The 17539-nt window shown below is 36.2% G+C and overlaps 2 long non-coding RNA genes across 2 annotated transcripts in view; one reads left to right on the top strand and one right to left on the bottom strand.

Moving 5' to 3' along the window:
- Window positions 1-2691: 2691 nt before the first annotated feature.
- The window catches only part of LOC148953652 (uncharacterized), a 42045-nt gene continuing 27197 nt past the window's right edge, over window positions 2692-17539 (bottom strand). The window contains exon 2 of the long non-coding RNA XR_016141591.1: window positions 2692-2877. This is a non-coding gene — a long non-coding RNA (uncharacterized LOC148953652). The remainder of the gene's footprint in view (window positions 2878-17539) is intronic.
- Window positions 6910-17539, top strand: part of LOC148953653 (uncharacterized) — a 36619-nt gene continuing 25989 nt past the window's right edge. The window contains exons 1-2 of the long non-coding RNA XR_016141544.1: window positions 6910-6954; window positions 12116-12369. This is a non-coding gene — a long non-coding RNA (uncharacterized LOC148953653). The remainder of the gene's footprint in view (window positions 6955-12115; window positions 12370-17539) is intronic.

Here is a 17539-nt window from a genome sequence, read left to right as displayed (position 1 = left end):
TTAAACTGCTATGCGAGGCAGCTGTCTCATATGCAAACTTTCTGTGTCTCAATGAACCAAAGCTCCCGAGAAAACGCATAGTTCTCAGTTGCTTTGATGGAAGTGGTACTCATTATCATCCGTCTAAGCCTGAAGATACTTATCGTAAAATTTTCTATGAAGCTATCGATTGCGTACTGATGGGCTTGACTACAAGATTTGAACCAAGCCATATAACTCAACATCTCTCCAAAGTAGAAGAGTTCATCATAGGTGTATCTGACGTTTCGTAGGTGCAACACTTCTATAAAGACGATTTTGAGGACTACGCCCAGTTGCAGCTGCCCCGAGACATACTCCTTGTTAGAGCTAAAGCCAACAAAAAGGAGATCCAGAAATTTGATGATGTTGTCAGTTTTCTGAAAGAAAATGACTCCCTTGCCAAATTTGCTCACCAGATGGTAAAGTTAATTAGGGGAACACGGGGTGGAACGGGGTATTAAGTCTCAGATTATTTTTATTAATTAGAAGGAGTCAATATAAAAAGGCTACAAAATTTCATAAGAGTACATTGTATTGTTGTAAACAAAATTTCACACTCATATTGTAAAAAGTGAACAAAATTATTATTTATTTAGTAAAAATATAAAAAAAGGTCAAATACCCCGTTCCACCCCATATCCGGGGCAGAACCGGGTAGTAGTTAAACTAGTATATCTAAATAAATAAAAATGTTATTTGGCTTTTTATTTATTTTGATTACGGGAACAAAACTATTTTGAACATATTCTTTCATCAAATTAATATGATTCTGATTTATTAAATTAATTAATTAGTCTGATTAATACAAATAAAACTATAACTTGGTTTTTTATCCATTTTGTTGAAGGCAACAAAACTAGTTTAAACATATTGTTTTATCAAATTAATCTCATTTCGAATTATAATAAAATTCACATACAAGGTTAGCCTCATCGTCTTCGCTATCAATTCCCGCACGGGAATTGTCATTTTTTTACATATGGAACAGGCAAACCAACCCTCAGTTGACCTTGAGTAAACTCACAACAATATAAACATTCACAGTCGGAAAACTCGTCAAAATTACTGCCGTAAGTTTCAGGTTGTTTCTTTATCTTCTTGTTTTTTTCTTGGCACTTCTTCACTCTTATTCAGGCACTTTCCCTTTGTTATTAGAGTTTTCGTTTTGTTTTCTTTCTTAAAAAGTATCTTCAATGCTCTTTCTGTCTTGGCAATCTCCTTTTCTTTTTTTTTGGCTATTATAGCATCCTCTAACTCTTTTTTGCATGGTGAATCAGTTATAACTGCAGTCTTTCCCCTCCTTCGATTCATCCTTTTTGCACTTCCACTGGCTCTTGTAATATGAATAAAATTTTCAGGTGAAACAGTAAATGCAGTTAGAGAGTCATTCTTGTCAGTTGTCATCCAAGAAGATCCATGAGTAGCCTTGTCATCCATGTTAAATTGAATCTTTTTAGCTAGGGTGCCATAAAAACCAACGGTAGGGCTAGAAACTGTAACATCTTCATCCCTATCACTACAAGTCTGGGGATTTTCTTTATCAACAGATGAGCCAGATGAAGATTTTCCCACTTGTTCTTTCTCTGTCGTTGGAGGTTCCTCAATCACTTTTTGGGTTGAAGGTCCAGCGTGTTTGATGTCTGCAGTGTCAGCTAGTTGGAAATCTGAATCAGAGGATATGGCTGGGTTAGACGGCAAAATTCCTGTTGCTTTAAACCCTTTAATTGCAGTATTCATAGAGGAGCTCTGGATAAACGCTGATCCGAAGAGCGTTGAAATTTGAAATAGTGCTACGACTTTCCCTGGGTTGTAAAGGAGCCACTTTCGAAGCTTGTCATCATAGTGGAGGCTCAAAGACATCATGAAAGACACATCAAGCGGTTGTAACTTGTGAGAACAATGCGGGGGTAAACAAAGCAACGAAACGCCACTATCTCTTACGTAGTCTATGACCTCTAGATTCTTGGTATGGGTGTAATGTCCTTCTAATATGAGAAGAAACGGAAAGTCCTTTGAAGCCTTAGAAAATGCTACAAATTTTTTAAACCATATTAAGAACAGCTCAGTGGTCATCCCTCCAGTGCTGTGAACCTCAGCCCAACTCCCTGGAGGTAGTTCCAGCTCAAACTCCTTCTGCAGTTTCTTCCTCGGAAAAACTAACATCGGGGGCATGGATCCACTTGGAAACATGACAATACAGCAAGTTACGGTGTCCCCATTTCTGTAGAAGCTATTGCACCAACTTGTCGTTTACCCTTACAAAAAATGGTTTTTGAAGGGTTCTTAGGGTTCACTGAAACACCGGTTGCATCACAATTAAATATCTGCGACGCTGTAAGTTTGTATTTATCTGCCAATTGAGTGAGTGGCGAAAAAAAAGTATCCACAGCCACTCTATTAAATCCCATAACTCTTGCATCAGATGTTGACTCTGGCTTACGAATAGACAGAATAGGACTTCTCTTAAAAAATCCGTTGCCCCAGTCTTAACCAGCTATTTTATTTTAAAATCTATGAGCTATGCCATTTCTTTGAGCTAACTGGTATGCTAGGGTACGTAAGTCCTTCGTTGTCAGACCAAATAACCGCGCCTCCATAGTTTTTAAGTACTTCACAAGCTCAAGTTCCTGTTCTTGGGTAAAAACGGCTTGAAATTTCCCAGCAGTTTTATCAATCAGTACTCAAGATTCTCCTTTTTATCTTAACATATTTTTCAAGAGTAGTTTGAGGAACTTCAAACTCATCAGAAGCCTTCAGGCAGCCACATCGACCAGAAATAACCGCTTCAACAGCATTGTTTGTCACCTCAATAGACCAGGATTGTCTGTTTGTCTTTTTCTTATACACACGGACCATCTGAAAATAAATTAGGAAAAGTTACTGACGCAATTTTAACGACTAGTCAGATGACAATAGTGCGAGGCGGAATGGGGTACTTCCCCATTCTGCCCCACTCGTTCCACCCCAGGAACACGCCTTATTATTCGGAGGTTATGGCCACGCAAAAAACGTCAAGCAAAGAAACAATAAGGTGACTAAAACAAAGCCCATTAAACATACTACAAGTATGACTAGCTATAGTTGTAAAAAAAAGAAGCGTGTTAACCTTACCTTGATTACAAAATCAATAAAAGTTGCAATCCAACAGCAAATAACTAGACGACAACAGGTTCACTCATCAAACGAAAGGAAACCAAACCAACATGAATGCCGCAGTTTAGCTGTACCGAGCTGGAATAGTTGTAGCTATTGCCGCTGGGCGCAGTACCTTTCTTGTCTTCTGAAAATGGCCTACCCCGTTCCACTCCTTATCCCGTTCCACCCCGTGTTCCCATAAGATAGTGTTGTGTATGCCAGTTTCAAACTGTACCTCAGAAAGATCGTCTTCAGGCCTCCGAGGGCTAAAAACATATCTTCCGTCAACCATGACCCAGGAAAGACTGAATCATTTAGCTGTTTTTTCAGTGCACAGGGAGGTCCTAGAAAGTGTTGACTTCAATAAACTCAAAGACGAGTTCATCAAGCGAGCTCAAGTTCGGATGAATGCGTTTTCACTATCCCATTAGATGATGCATGCGTTAGAACTTAGAAATAAAGGAACTCTTAGTATTCGACCGACCCTTAGCATTGGTGAGTACCAATTATTCACGGCTTAAAGTCGAGAGGAAATTGTGGCACCTTGGGACAGGTTCAGTCTAAACAGAAATATTTCGCCAATTAACGGCGAGATTATATTCATATAGAAATTTTGATCTTATGCTAAAAGTATCTAGCTATTATCAGAAGAAGGCCAAAGAAGCCTTTAATACAGTGTTAAAATTTTAAACTTTTGCTTTTATTCTTGCTCGAGGAGTCTCGATGTTGTACTTCGGTTTTTTGTTCAGACACAAATTTTTTTTTTTTTTACCTCATCTCTACGCTTCAAGCTTCTAACCCGAAACTCGGCTGTGAATTTAAGAGACTTACGAGATAAAACAACATGTAAAAATACACGTCTCATCTGACCCACATCTCCCCTAAGGCAAACACGGCTTTTATGTTGCTTTGTTTTTGGTGCAAGGGCGCCCCCCCTCCCGGTGAAATCGAAACCATTCGCCTATGCTTATGGATACTGTACTACATTTTTTAATTTATGGTCTTTACTAATTTATGGTAGGATGAGAAAAAGAGTGCTATGGCAAAAAACAATTGCAATGAAATTTATTTGTTGCACCATTCCTTTTTTCCCGGTATAGGAGAATCATTACTGTTTCAAGAATCATAGTCTCTTTAGACAGTTCATTTCAATGAACTTATTCAGTTCATTTCAGTGTGTTATTCCTTTATTGTTTCTATAAAGCTTTAAAATAACTAAACTGCAAAGCTGGAAGTAAGAAACTCTTAAGCTTTAAGGTTTTTTGCCCACCACAGATGAAGGTACTATCTACATAATTACAGTATCAACGTAATCCTTTTTATCAGGCACCTCAATTCTAAGTATTATATACGAAGCGTAAATTTGCTTTAAGAATCAATATCCTATGTGCACAAAACACTGATAGAAGCTACCCACTGTTATTAATAATATATTCAAAATATAACACTTGCATTCAATTTAGCCCAGAGGCTGCCCAACTCAAGATTTGTAATCTTGCATTTTCCTTAAACTACTAAGCCGTCATGCTTAAACTTAGTAAAGGGAACAATCTTTGACTAAATTAAAAACTAAACACCGGTTTCTATAATAATACAGAGATATTGATTTATATGAATTTCTGTGTTTGAATTTCTGTGTTTCTGTAGTAAGTATTTTGTGTTCTGCGCCAACTATTTTTCATTCTGTTAGAACAATTTTAGAGTTGTGTAATGAATTTTTTTGTATTTCTTAAGAGTAATTTCTGTTTTGTAGGGATGATTTTGGATTATGTTTGAACATTTGTATATTGATTTATATCCTAGAAGATTTAGTGTTCCAGGATAAATAGAATAATTAGCTGATTTAATATGACCCTCCTAAGAGGGTTTAAAATTTAATAAATTAATAAACGAATGCATTCGGCCAGGGCCGGTTTCGGCCTATGATGGGGAATGATCCTATTTATTTTTTTCGAAATCTTTTCCTTGGTTTCTTTCTTTTGGGCCTTTATTCACAGAAGTTACTTGTTGGGAACAGACCGAAGCAAAGCGTAAGAACGACAGATCTTCTGAATATTCAGTGCTTAGATCCTTTGAGAAGAACCCAAATAGAAACGGGAACCGGCGATGTTTTTATTAAACAAGCGGAGATGAATTTTGCCAATTTCTTTCCAAGCTTTTTAGAATAAATTTTAGAAGCTTTTTTTAAAGTAATGCACCCCCCCCCCCTCCAAAAAAATCTTGAGTTTGATACAACTCCTGTTAGGCCTCCGGCACTAAATTAGTTTGGTGGTTTCTAACGTTACTAGAGTAACCTGCCCCATAAACGACAATCCATGAAAAAATAGACCCGGTTTTGTCAAGCAGCTGATATACCTTCGTTCAGAGGACTTAATAAATAATTCTTCTTAATTGTATAGGCTAAAAACTGAACAGTAGTCCCAAAGCTAGTATAATGAAAACAACAATAAGAACTCTTAATCAAACTAGAAGAATTACCTTTCCCTATCAGGACCTCGTTAAATGTACCCCTAAAAATGTAATGATAAAGTGGACCTTAAGAAGAAATTTGTTCATTCATGTGGCTAGAATGACAACTGACGTATGGGCTACAGAAGAATAAGCAACTAGAGATTTAACTTAAGATTGTCGACTATTGGTGTTGGTAATCTTTCTATCTCTTCCTGATTTCTCTGTTTTGTACCAATTTTTCTCTATCAGATTTTCAATTTTTTTTTAATAATTATAACTTGGAATTTTAGCCTATTTTGTCCCCTAAAAACTTTTATTTTATCTAATATTGATTTATGTTTGATAATATTAAAAAAAAGAACAAACCCAGCTCTGTTTTTTTTTGTCTTGTATAGTTTATTATAATATTTGTTCCTCTCCATGAGGTGCTTCCACAATTGGATTCTGGCACCTGTTCTTCCTCTATTTCAATTCTAATAAAAACTTCTAAGACTTCTTGATAAGCTTTTATGGTTCATTATATAACTAACCTATTGTATGATTTTTATAGAATTCCCCTTCATTTCCTTCACACAAAATTGTTCTGCGCTTGCGTTTTTTTCCCCGAGCCAGGCTAATTCTTGGGAAGAGCAAGCCGTTTATGTTTGATATGCATAAAGTGCCATTAAGAGCAATATTATGAATCCATCATATATTGCACTTAAATAAGAATTCTGAATGGCTAAAAATTCATAATTAAAGTACATTTTTTACACTTTAATAAGGAAATAGCGACGAAGACCACACTGCCTTTCCATAACAAATACACTTAGACACAATAGAAAAAATGTTCTCAGCACAGTGGAATTCAATTCAGAAATTTTCGGCTCTATGTCCAAGGGCCGTCCTCAGCATAACACAAAAAAAAACTGTATATATAAGACTTACATTAAAATGCAAACTTTAAAACCAAAAATGCTTTTAATTTTTTGAACCTCCGAAAAATATACTTTGTCCTTACTCCCAAAGCCCCCCCCCCTCCTCTCTTCTCCTTAAAGACAAATACATATTTTATTGGCTAGAAAAATAACAGATCTTACTCAGTTTAATAAACATGTAAGTTTAAATATATGCAGCTAACAGAGTCAAGGAATTATAAAAGTTTAAGACAAATTCTTTAGCATAAACAATGTGGCTGGGGAGATTAAAACATGAAATAATAGTAAGCATCTTTGAAAAGTCAGGTTAAACGAGTTTGAATGAAACAATTTTTCTTTTGTTTCTTCTTTCTGTTCGTTCATATAATGTACTAGTCTGATTCGAGTTCTTGTGAAGTGAACATTAGGTGAAGAGCATCCCGATTATTTAGTAAGTCCTACTTTGGATGATTTTGGATTGGGGTTATGAAAAAAGGATACCATTAGCTTCTCTGTTGACTTTTCTTTCCAAATATAATTGCTATTGTTGTTAAAAGTCTCGCAGTAACCCAGCGTATGTTTTTTTTTTTTTTTAATTATTAGCCAATTTTTTTCAGTTACTTAATACTTGACTTGACTTGACTTGCTTTATTTACTACTAAATACAAAATAAACTATATACAAGCAACCGCCCGGAGAAGGCTCGAAAATCCTGATGAAAGACGGCTGCAATCGTCTAATTCTCAACCTCTCAAAATTCTAATTCTCAAAAAAAAAAAAGACCTGAAAAAATAGTAAAGCTTTAGTGCCAAGAGCATAGGATTGGGGATAGCGATGACCCCCTCACATAGAAATGTCACTTTTTCTTGGTCTACATCTTTAATGTTGCAATTTCAATTTGATTTTACAAAAATAGTGTATTTTAGTTTATTCCGCCACATAAGATTCGCGAAAAGAGACAACAATCGTAAAAATGGAAGTTCTTAAAACTCAATTTTGTTCCTGGATTTGGTACCCTAAAGTTTTAAGGGATTTGAAAACAGTGGTACTGATTGCTAATTTTTCTTATGGTAAATTTGATATATATGAAAATAAATCAAGCAATATAACACACATGTTGGTGCCTCCATCTAAACAGTATATCAGAGAGATCTGCCGAAACTGTTTATCAGGGGAGTAGAAGCCAATAGTATGTATAGAAGAAAATGGTTACCCCGACTTTGGATGACTTTGGGTTTTGAAACTAGCAGGCTGCTATTGTGACCTTGCATCCGAAGTGGCACGAACCAAATTACCAATGGTCAACTTTTCAAGAACCCTATGAGTGTTCTCGGAAAAGTTTTTGACAAAAACTTACTCAGTCAATTCACTAACATAGAAGGAAAAGAAAAGAAAAACTTTATGAAGGTTTCAAGAGAAGATTAGTTTCAAGAAAATATTAACAACAAAGATAGGAGGGTCAACCCTGGTAACCCCCCTCCCTCTGGGTCTTCCTAGAAAACTTCTTGGCAATAAATCATTCGCTTTCAATTCACTGGTAGAGAAGAAAAAGAAAACAAAAATCATAGCTTGTCATAATTCATATAGTTAAATAAAATTTTACTAAAATCGTAAAAAATAGGCAAGTGCCTATCTCCTGATACTCTGCCCTCGGCCGAATCTAACAAATTTGTTATCCTATTTTGATTTACTTAATAAGACTATCTCTACATGACCATTACGCAAAAAATATGGGTTGTAAATAAAATATGGTTGCATATTCAAATGCAGTATAAAAATACACACAATCCCCCACTGCCATCAGAACAAGGGTTTTAAGTTTTGCACTGGGGGCATATAAGGTTTTTATGGAAAGATTGGTCGTAGGAACTTTGAAGGGGGCTCATTGGATTGGTAATCAGAAGTTCTAGTGCCCTTTTTAAGATTCAAAGTGATCAGAGGAAGGATGACCTCGCCCCCCACGCCCCACACAAAATACACACCATATTACAAAATCTTTCTTGAGGATTTGTCAAATTTCTGATGCACCTTGTTACCTTTAATTCATTTTTTATTCATTAAATTCAATCTCAGTTCACTCTGTTATTCTCTGTAAAAGTTTGATTTTATATCTGATTATAAGTCTTTGGCCATCAAATGAACATTTACAATTATATAATTATTTATTTAGTACAATTATTCATTAAGTAATATAATTTAGTACATTTACAATTAAAGGAAACAAAAAAATTGAAAAACGGGAAATAATAAGACAGTGAACTTCAGCAGAAAAAAGAGGTATTTTTCAATGAAAACACTCCAAGAAAGGTATCTTTTAAAATCTAGAGTATTTATTCAGATATACAGAATAAAGTAATGGGGATTAGTTAGAGAGCTTTCTTAAGCTAGAGAGAATAGACAACATTTTTTTTCATAAATTGTCGCTAGATATACAAATTAAAGGTTTTAGCGCAAAATAATTTTTGCCATATAATTACAGTGTTGAAAAAAGGCGACTATTATTTTTATATAGCGTAACAATAATGGCCTTTCCTACTAATTGAATAGGTAACTGTCTGTAACTCAAAGGCAGTTAGTATTATTATTAAAGTCACCTTTTGCAACGGTATCTGAAGTACTTTCGCCTGAAGCCTGAAGGCAAGCAAATACATTTCATTAAAGAGATTGTAAACAGTCAGAAAGCCTCATTAAAAAGGCGCCAATTTTGTAAAGATAAGATTCAAGGAATCTAAGATAAGAAATCAAGATAAGATTCAGGATTTGATTAAAGCAAGGATGAGGACAAGGCGAGGAATGTTTGAGGCGTAAGGATGTTTTTTATATGAGTGAACACAATTCAAAGAAAATTCTTTGGTCCTCTCAAAATAGTATGTCCTGCTTTCTTTCTATTTTATGACTGTCTACTGGTAGGTTCAATCGCTAGTTGACAAAATATATACCAATTGAAATTTTTCGTAAGCAGCAATAATTTTACTTCTGGCGAAAAAATTCCTAATTTGAGATGGAATGCACGGGTTTTTTCTTTCTCCTCTGTGGACCAGCCAATTATTTTCCAAGTAAAAAGTGACCTAAACAACAGCATGATCAAGGAGATACATTTTTAAAGGCTTGAAAATATAAAAATAAGTAATTGATAAAAAAAATTTAAAGGTAAGAACGAAGAACAATCTTGGCCGAATATTTCATTTACTAAAAAAAAGAACAGTTAAAAATAATGAAGTATTAATCCGTTCTTGGAAACACAGAGAAATCACGTCCTTTTCTCTAAATCTAGGACCGTATATACTACGCAGAGAATTTGGGCTGAAAAATCTTATTCTTTAATTTCAGTTGAAAAACTTGTGTTTTATCCTTTTTCTGGCCGTTTTTTAAATCAGTTCAAAAAACAACCCCCTGAGGAAAATTGCCTCCAGAAATCCACCCCCCCCCCCATTTTTCATATATTTTTCAATAGCAACTCTATAATTCATTTCCGAAGACATGATTATTGGACCTAAATTTAATGCTGAACAAAATAAATATCTCGCATTTTGATTGAATTTGTTTGATAGCAAAATAGCGTGGGAAGGAAGGCTAGAAGCAATCCAATTTTACTGGCCAATTAATAAGCGCACTAGAACTTTGAACTTTTGTTTGAGTAGGCCCTCTCCCAAACTTCTAGGAGTATGGTTTGGAAACGATCACTCATGGGAAAAAAACAGGTATCTGTGATCTTTTTCCTGACAAAAATGCAAATTGCAAATTTTGTAAAAAGGAACTTGAAACATCTACAGTAGAGTTTTCTGATATGGTAAATCGGACGAGGAGATTTACATTCAGATCCTTGACTTTTGGGGATGTTTCATTCCTTTTTTGAAGGTTAGGCAAGTCTTCTCAGGCTCGTAGTTCTGATTGGTAAAATTAAACTGAATTAATTTCACATATTTGGAATCAGCATTTAAAGCCAATTTATTTGATCTATTTAATTAAAAAAAGAAGTTCTCTCCTGAAATAAAAAGCAACATTAAAAATTATAACGAGCAGAAATTATTCCGTATATGAGCGGAGCTACCCCTTCCTCAACCCTCGCTCTTAATGCTAAAGTCTTGAAGCTATTTAAAAATACTTGTCGTTTAAATTAAACGGTTCTTGTGTTTCAATTTCAAATCTGGGAAAAAACACAGAAAGCGTTACATGATTTGCCCCCCCCCCCCCAACCACGCCTTGTACTCCCAGCCGGAGGCATCGAATCAGGAGATTGGTACCTGTTTATGGCAGATCATTGGTTGGCATGCAAATGTTTTCTTTTTTGTGTGTGCGTGTTTCAGGAATCGTTTCTTAAAAAATTACGACAACAATTATACTATTGCATCAAAAGCAAGGGCTGAGAAAATTGCAGCCCACCTCATATTTAATAATTCTGCTGGTTTTAAGCGTAATCTTATTCCTTACTTTCAGTAAGAAGAGTTTTTTTTATTTCCGTCCTCTTGTTAAATTTCACCAGGAAGTCCCCTTCCCCTTTAAAAGTTCACCTTGAAAATTTCCCTTGGAAACTTTCCTTTTCATGGAAATTTCTCCCTCTGGAGAAGTTTTCCCACGACAAAAGCCCCCCAAAAATATTTCCGCTTATTTCAAATAAATATTTTATGTCAACAATCTACAAATTGTTTAGCTTATATCCCTTTCCCAACAGACCATGGGGGTTGAGCCATCCCCAAACGCATAAATATTGGACCTTTCAGAATAAAAAAGGGCCATGGTTATCCCTTCGCTTAAAGGAGGTCTGAAGATAGATCTTTCGAGCTAACCGATCTTTCGATGACCGATTTTGATGTTGTCTTTGTTTTCAAAGCCATATGAAAAGGTCATACATAGAAAATTGTATGACTATCTTAATCATATGGATTTCTTGCGGAAACGCAGTTTGGATTCAGGAAAGGCCATTCTACAATGCATGCAGTCCACCATCTCACAGCCTTTGTTAACTCTGCGCTTGAACGTAGGGAGCTGGTGCTTTCAATTTTCATAGATTTTAGCAAAGATTTCGATACTGTTGTTTTTAAGATCTTATTGTGCGATCTTATTATGTGCGATCTTGTGAGATCTTATTGAGATCTTATTTATAAGATCTTATTGCGCGGGCTGCGTTGCTTAGGTGTTCAGGATGTATCTTTGAATTGGTTTGAGTCTTATCTTGGAGGGAGAACGCTTAGAGTGAATGCTGATGGCTGCATATAAATAACGATGTAATGTATTACAATAGTGTTATGCACTATCGAGCTATTATAAGCTATTTATTATATATCCATGAGATATTATGAATATTATGAGCTATTTATTATCGTCCTTTTCGTTAGAAGTGTAGTTTTGTATTTTTCAGTTTTCTTTCTATTTATTTCCTATACTTCTCTGTGTACATTTATGTATGTATAAAGGGCATAAATAAACTTATATATATATATATATATATATATATATATATATATATATATATATATATATATATATATATATATATATATATATATATATATATATATATATATATATATATATATATATATATATATATATTTTGGTCTAATCCCCAGAAAATGCGTGTTTTTCATCCCAAGCTATATTGTCTTCCGTAGGGTAAGACATACCAGTAGCTGCAGAGACTGGAAACGAAACATTTTTGGAATTACTTACCGACTGGTGCACGTGTTCACTTAATGTTCTTGTCACATGAAAAGATATGCTTGAAGGAGTAAAAACGTCAATTACACAACTTTTCACATGGTTAACAGACTAGATTATTGGCTGACAGACTGCGCTTGTCATAGGACCTGGTACATTCGTAGATACAGAAAAAGGGAATATAAAAGTGTTCAGATACTGTTTTACTGTAAGTAAGTTTATTCACCAATAAATACAATTCTGATTTGAAATACAATCCTCTAATTACCCTTCGAAAGGCTCCATGGCCAGGGATACTAAGGGGATATATCCCTGGTGGACAAGACCTACTTGAATTATTATTTGCTTTTTCTTATTTTTTTTAGAGTCAATGTATTTTTTTTTTTTAATTTTTAACATCTATTCAGGAACCTATATCTGCTGTTTGTTATCTTGGATTGAACGTGAAATTTCTTTTCTTCGTTGGCCTACTGATGTAAGTATTTTTTTTTTTTGAACTCATGTTCTAGCCCAGAGATTTGTTTCTTTGTGAATTATGTACGAAACCTTTTGCTAGGGAATCCTTCCCCCCCCCAAAAAAAAATCAATTTAAGAATTTTTATTCACCGAATTATTGATACAAAGTAACAAAGATTTTCAATCAATTTAAAAAAAAATCAATTTAAGAATTTTCATTCACCGAATTATTGAAATAAAGTAACAAAGATTTTTATTAAGTGACAGAAGCAATATACCAACAATACGCAAACAATATATATATATATATATATATATATATATATATATATATATATATATATATATATATATATATATATATATATATATATATATATATATATATATATATATATATATATATATATATATATATATATATATATATATATATATATATATATATATATATAAGCCTTATATAATCTGATAAGCCTTAAACTGCCATAAAAAACGTTAAGAAAATTTCAACTCTAACAAAGAGATTTATAAACCATAACAGAGAACTGAGATTAGCCGCTATTTAAGGGCTTAGCAATAGATCTTACAACACGACGTTGCTATTAAAATTTAACATATGCAATTTTGACGATAATAATACCATAGTTGTTAAAGGCTAGCAAAATAAAGTTACAACTAAATGTGTTTTCAATACTAGCTAACACGATTATATACATTAATTATTCGCATTTTTGTAGTCCTTTTTTGAATAATACCAGGTTTAACAGTTATAATTCATTGGTCCAAGGTTTATCGTTTTCTAAACGAAAATATATAATAATAATAATAATAATAATTTAATTACCCACCATCTACAAAAAGATTATAGTGGAGCACAACAAAAAAGAAAAAGGAAACCAACTTACAAAAAAATAGAAATTAAGATAAGAAACTCAAACAAATGCAGGTGAAAAACGACGTCTCATCAATCTGACTTTGAACACTGAATTGTCCCGAATGGTCGACCATTGCTTGGATGGCTCCGGAAGTCCATATTTTTCCAGTCGAGAATTCCGGTATCGCTTGGATATATACAGTAAAAATTTTGCATACTTATAGTAGCACTTTCGGATTTGTTCTCAGAGTCTATCACTGTCAGCACATGGGCTGCAGCGGCAAGGTAGATAGCACGTAGCTGGCAAACTGAACGATAAATTGAGGCTAGAGATTTCCTGGAGTAACGTCCGCGATTCGGCACTAGAGACCCGTAAGCACGTTTAATGGCGGTGGTTTTTTGCTTGACTATGGATTGCCTGGTTTTACCGATCGTTTCTGCAATCACGATACCCAGATATCGTAGCTCAGACACTGCAGGGACTGCATGATTGCTGAAGGTCCAATATCCCCTTTTAGGTGCGTTGAAGGTTAAAAACTCGCATTTCTCTATATTAATAGATAGCCTGATAGAAAGAAAGTCACTGTGGAGTCGACTCAGGTTATCCTGTAAGTCAGCTTTCGATCTACTGAGTAGAAGGACATCTTCAACATATGCAAGGTAAGACAGGTCGGAACCGTGAATTAGAAGGGAGGGCGAGATACGGTCCAGAATCTTGGAAATCGGATGGTTCAAAATGAGAGGACTAAGAACGCTCCCTTGCCTCGCGTCTCTTTTGATTTTGGCGGGATCTGATGTTCTATCTTTCCATTTGGCAGAAACAATTGAATTTTCGTACCAGAATTTCAATGTTTTCACTATGATCGCACTTACACCACTCAGCAGTTGAGCATTCATTGCTTGCATGTGGTTGACGTTGTCGAACGCTTTTGAAATATCTATAGTACACATATAGAGAGGCGACTTGTTTCTCTCTGAGTCCATATGTACGTTAGCAAGAAGGTGAGGAGCCTCTGGACAACCGAAACCTTTCTGGAAGCCAAGTATAATCCCCAAAATCTCCAGCATCTAGTTCAGACAAAATCATATGCTCATAAATGTTACTCAAGATGAAAGAGACTGTAATGGTTCTGTAAAATTTAGAGTCATTGGGATCTTTTCCTTTCTTGGCGATAGACGTGGTGACTCTTCTCAGGAAACTGTTTGGTACATAATCCCTGGTGATGCACATATGGAATATCAGCTTAAGGTGGGAATAGAAACTTTCAGGTAAGTGCTTGAAATGTTATGTTGGGAGACCATCGCCCTCAGTCCCATTTTTTCATTTGGAAATTCCATTTTCAACCGTAATTTTGATCGTTTTCAGCGATATGGGAACAGCACAGCGCTGTCCCAAGAAGCGTGCAAGCCAGCTGGTAACTTTCTTTTCATACTGGTTGGTTACGACAAGATTCCCGTCTCTGTATACCGAAGTATAGTAAGAGTGCCAGTCATGCAGTGTCAGGGAAGTATTAGGTGCATGGTCGTCCGGTCTAATTATAATTCGCCATGATTTCTTGTTCTCAGTGAACTGTTGCCCGATTATACGGTACTTTTTCATCTCAGTTTTGTATTTGCATTTTGTACTCCGTTTCAGCTCGAATAAAGTCCCGCGTAACGGTCTTCCGCAAGCAATCCAAATGTTTAGTCACATTTTAGAACGTCGTTTAGACGTCCGGAGTTCGATGGAATCGGACCACAGTGGTTTGTTTGTCCCAATTTTAACTTTTCTTGTAGGAACCTCTTTTGATTTGACACCTTTAAGAGCGAGGGTAACTTGATGATAGTAAGTGTTGAGTTCAATAGAGGCTGCCATGTTGGAAGGACAAGTATAGAGTAGATGAAACGGAACCTTTATGCAACTAAGGACCGAAGCAACAGTGGCAATATATAGGGCAATATTACACTTCTGCAAGTTTTGCTTGTAGACCAACCTTCTGGAACAGGCGCTATTAGTGCTCTGTGCTGAATGCAGGTGGAACGAAATTCCGGCATGGTCACTAATCGGATCGTCAGTACACACTATAACTGGGAAGCCAGGGATGGATGTGGACAAAAGTACATGGTCAATATTTGACGTATGAACACTAGTATAGGTGTACAGAAAATCCAGGGACTTCGGCCAGATATTATAAGAGGCTGTGAGGCAGTTTAGAAAGATATCAGACAGGATATGGTCCTTGGTAGGGTCGCAGTTGAGGTCCCCAGCTATTAGCCACTTACTCCTACTACGCTCAAGAGACTCCAAATGTCGTCCGAGGGCATCTGCTGCTTTTGCGAATTTCGTTAGAGAGACAGCATTATTGTAGTTAGTGGGCATGTATACTTTGATGAACTCGAGTCCCTCAGCAGAGACACATAATGGATTACTGCCTCTAATCGAAGGCTTACGCAATAGTGCCTTCCTAGTGTATATTTCCAGGCCTCAGGACGGACGCCCTACTGTTGATCTTTTGAGCTGTATGAAGACATCGTGATACCGGTATCTGTTTAGTAAATTTGAATTCAGTCCAGAAATCATATGCTCCTGGATGAACATGACGTCATAAATCTGGAGAAGATCGTCTGTGACTTTTTCTTTATTGCAACAACCATTGGTATTCAGACTAAGAGCTTTAAGAGACCTGTTCATTGTTTATTCTTCTTTTTCAGAATTTCTCTTACTTAAGGGCATGTTAGACTGAAGCAGACATGAACTCCTTCGCATGAAACGAATTTGGTGTCTTCGTTCCGTGGCGCGTCTTTGTTACTAGTGTGAGATCCAGCACATCTCGAGCATCTAGGACAGTTCTTGCAGATTTCAATGAGATTGTTGCAGCTTTGACATCTGAAACATCTTCTTGCGGCCTCCTTGTACTTTGTTACCTGGAAAAAGTTATGTCCAGGCTGGATTCCATTAAACATGGCAAAGTTCAGGGTCAGTTTATTTTTGAAAGTCAGTCTGACCGTTTCCCTTTGTCGAAAACGGAGAGCTTCCTCTACAAGGCCTAGATTATACTTTTCAAGTTCATTAGCATCCACATAAATATAAAGTCCTGTTATTGCGCCAGAAAATTTTTCTTCCCTCAGTTTGCATTTTATGCTGTTTTGGCTTCCATTCGGCAATTTTGTGGAAAGAATGATAGGGACTTCACTTCAAAAAGCTTTGGATTTTACAATGTCACTGAATTTGACTTGAGGCCTATTATTTCTCAGTTACCTGACCGCTCGTATGCCCTCTTCAGACTGCAGTTGACAAAATGTTTGTACTCTAGTCGGTGGGTTCATAGATGGAACGTCTTCGGCGATAACAGGCCAAATTGGTTGCTTGTTGTTTGCTGCTGCTGTAGCGCCAGTGTCTGGGGAGGCAGTCAATGTAACCCCAGTCATACACTGATTGACTAAGGACATAGTGCTCTTCAAATCCTGTATTTCTCCTAACAGGATAGAGAAATTGCTCTAGGGGACCTCTGGGACTTCAGAAAGATGAGTGATGACTAACGTTGGAAGTTAGGTGTTGTTCCGGTGCCATTAAGCTAGGAAATCCAGGATTTCTGAAGCCGCTGAATTTTTTGTTCGGCTTTTTATAGCTAGAAAGGTTCTTGCAGGGAATGTTATCTGAATGAGCTCCAATTTAGTGTCGCGTAATGCTGTTCACTCGAAGAAATCGCAAGTCATTTTCGACAGCAACGCTAGATCCAGCTTTCTGTTTGACAGGAGAAAGTTCAGGGTTGGGTTGAGATGTAAATTCGTCTGTGCCATATTCAACGCCGATAAGCAAGGGAAGCGTAGGTTCTTGCTACCTATTCCCCGCAGTTTAAGGGAGACCCCACTCCCGGCAAGTACGAAGGCACTTGCAACAAGAAACCTCCCCTCTTCTGCTTGCTTATTCGGGAAATCGGCACTGTCGTCTTTTTTTGGGCTTTAGACTTTTGTACAATCACTACAGCCCGTGGCAACACTGCAGTGTAAAATTCGGGCACACCTTCAAAAGTTCAAAAATCAGTCTCTGACAACACTGCTCAGC

The sequence above is a fragment of the Artemia sp. Qi Xiang Cuo genome, chromosome 3 (assembly GCF_049724085.1).
Source record: "Artemia sp. Qi Xiang Cuo chromosome 3, ASM4972408v1, whole genome shotgun sequence".
Classification (NCBI taxonomy): Eukaryota; Metazoa; Arthropoda; class Branchiopoda; order Anostraca; family Artemiidae; genus Artemia; species Artemia sp. Qi Xiang Cuo.
Note: the sequence above shows the minus strand (reverse complement) of the source record. Positions and strands in the feature narration are given on the sequence as shown.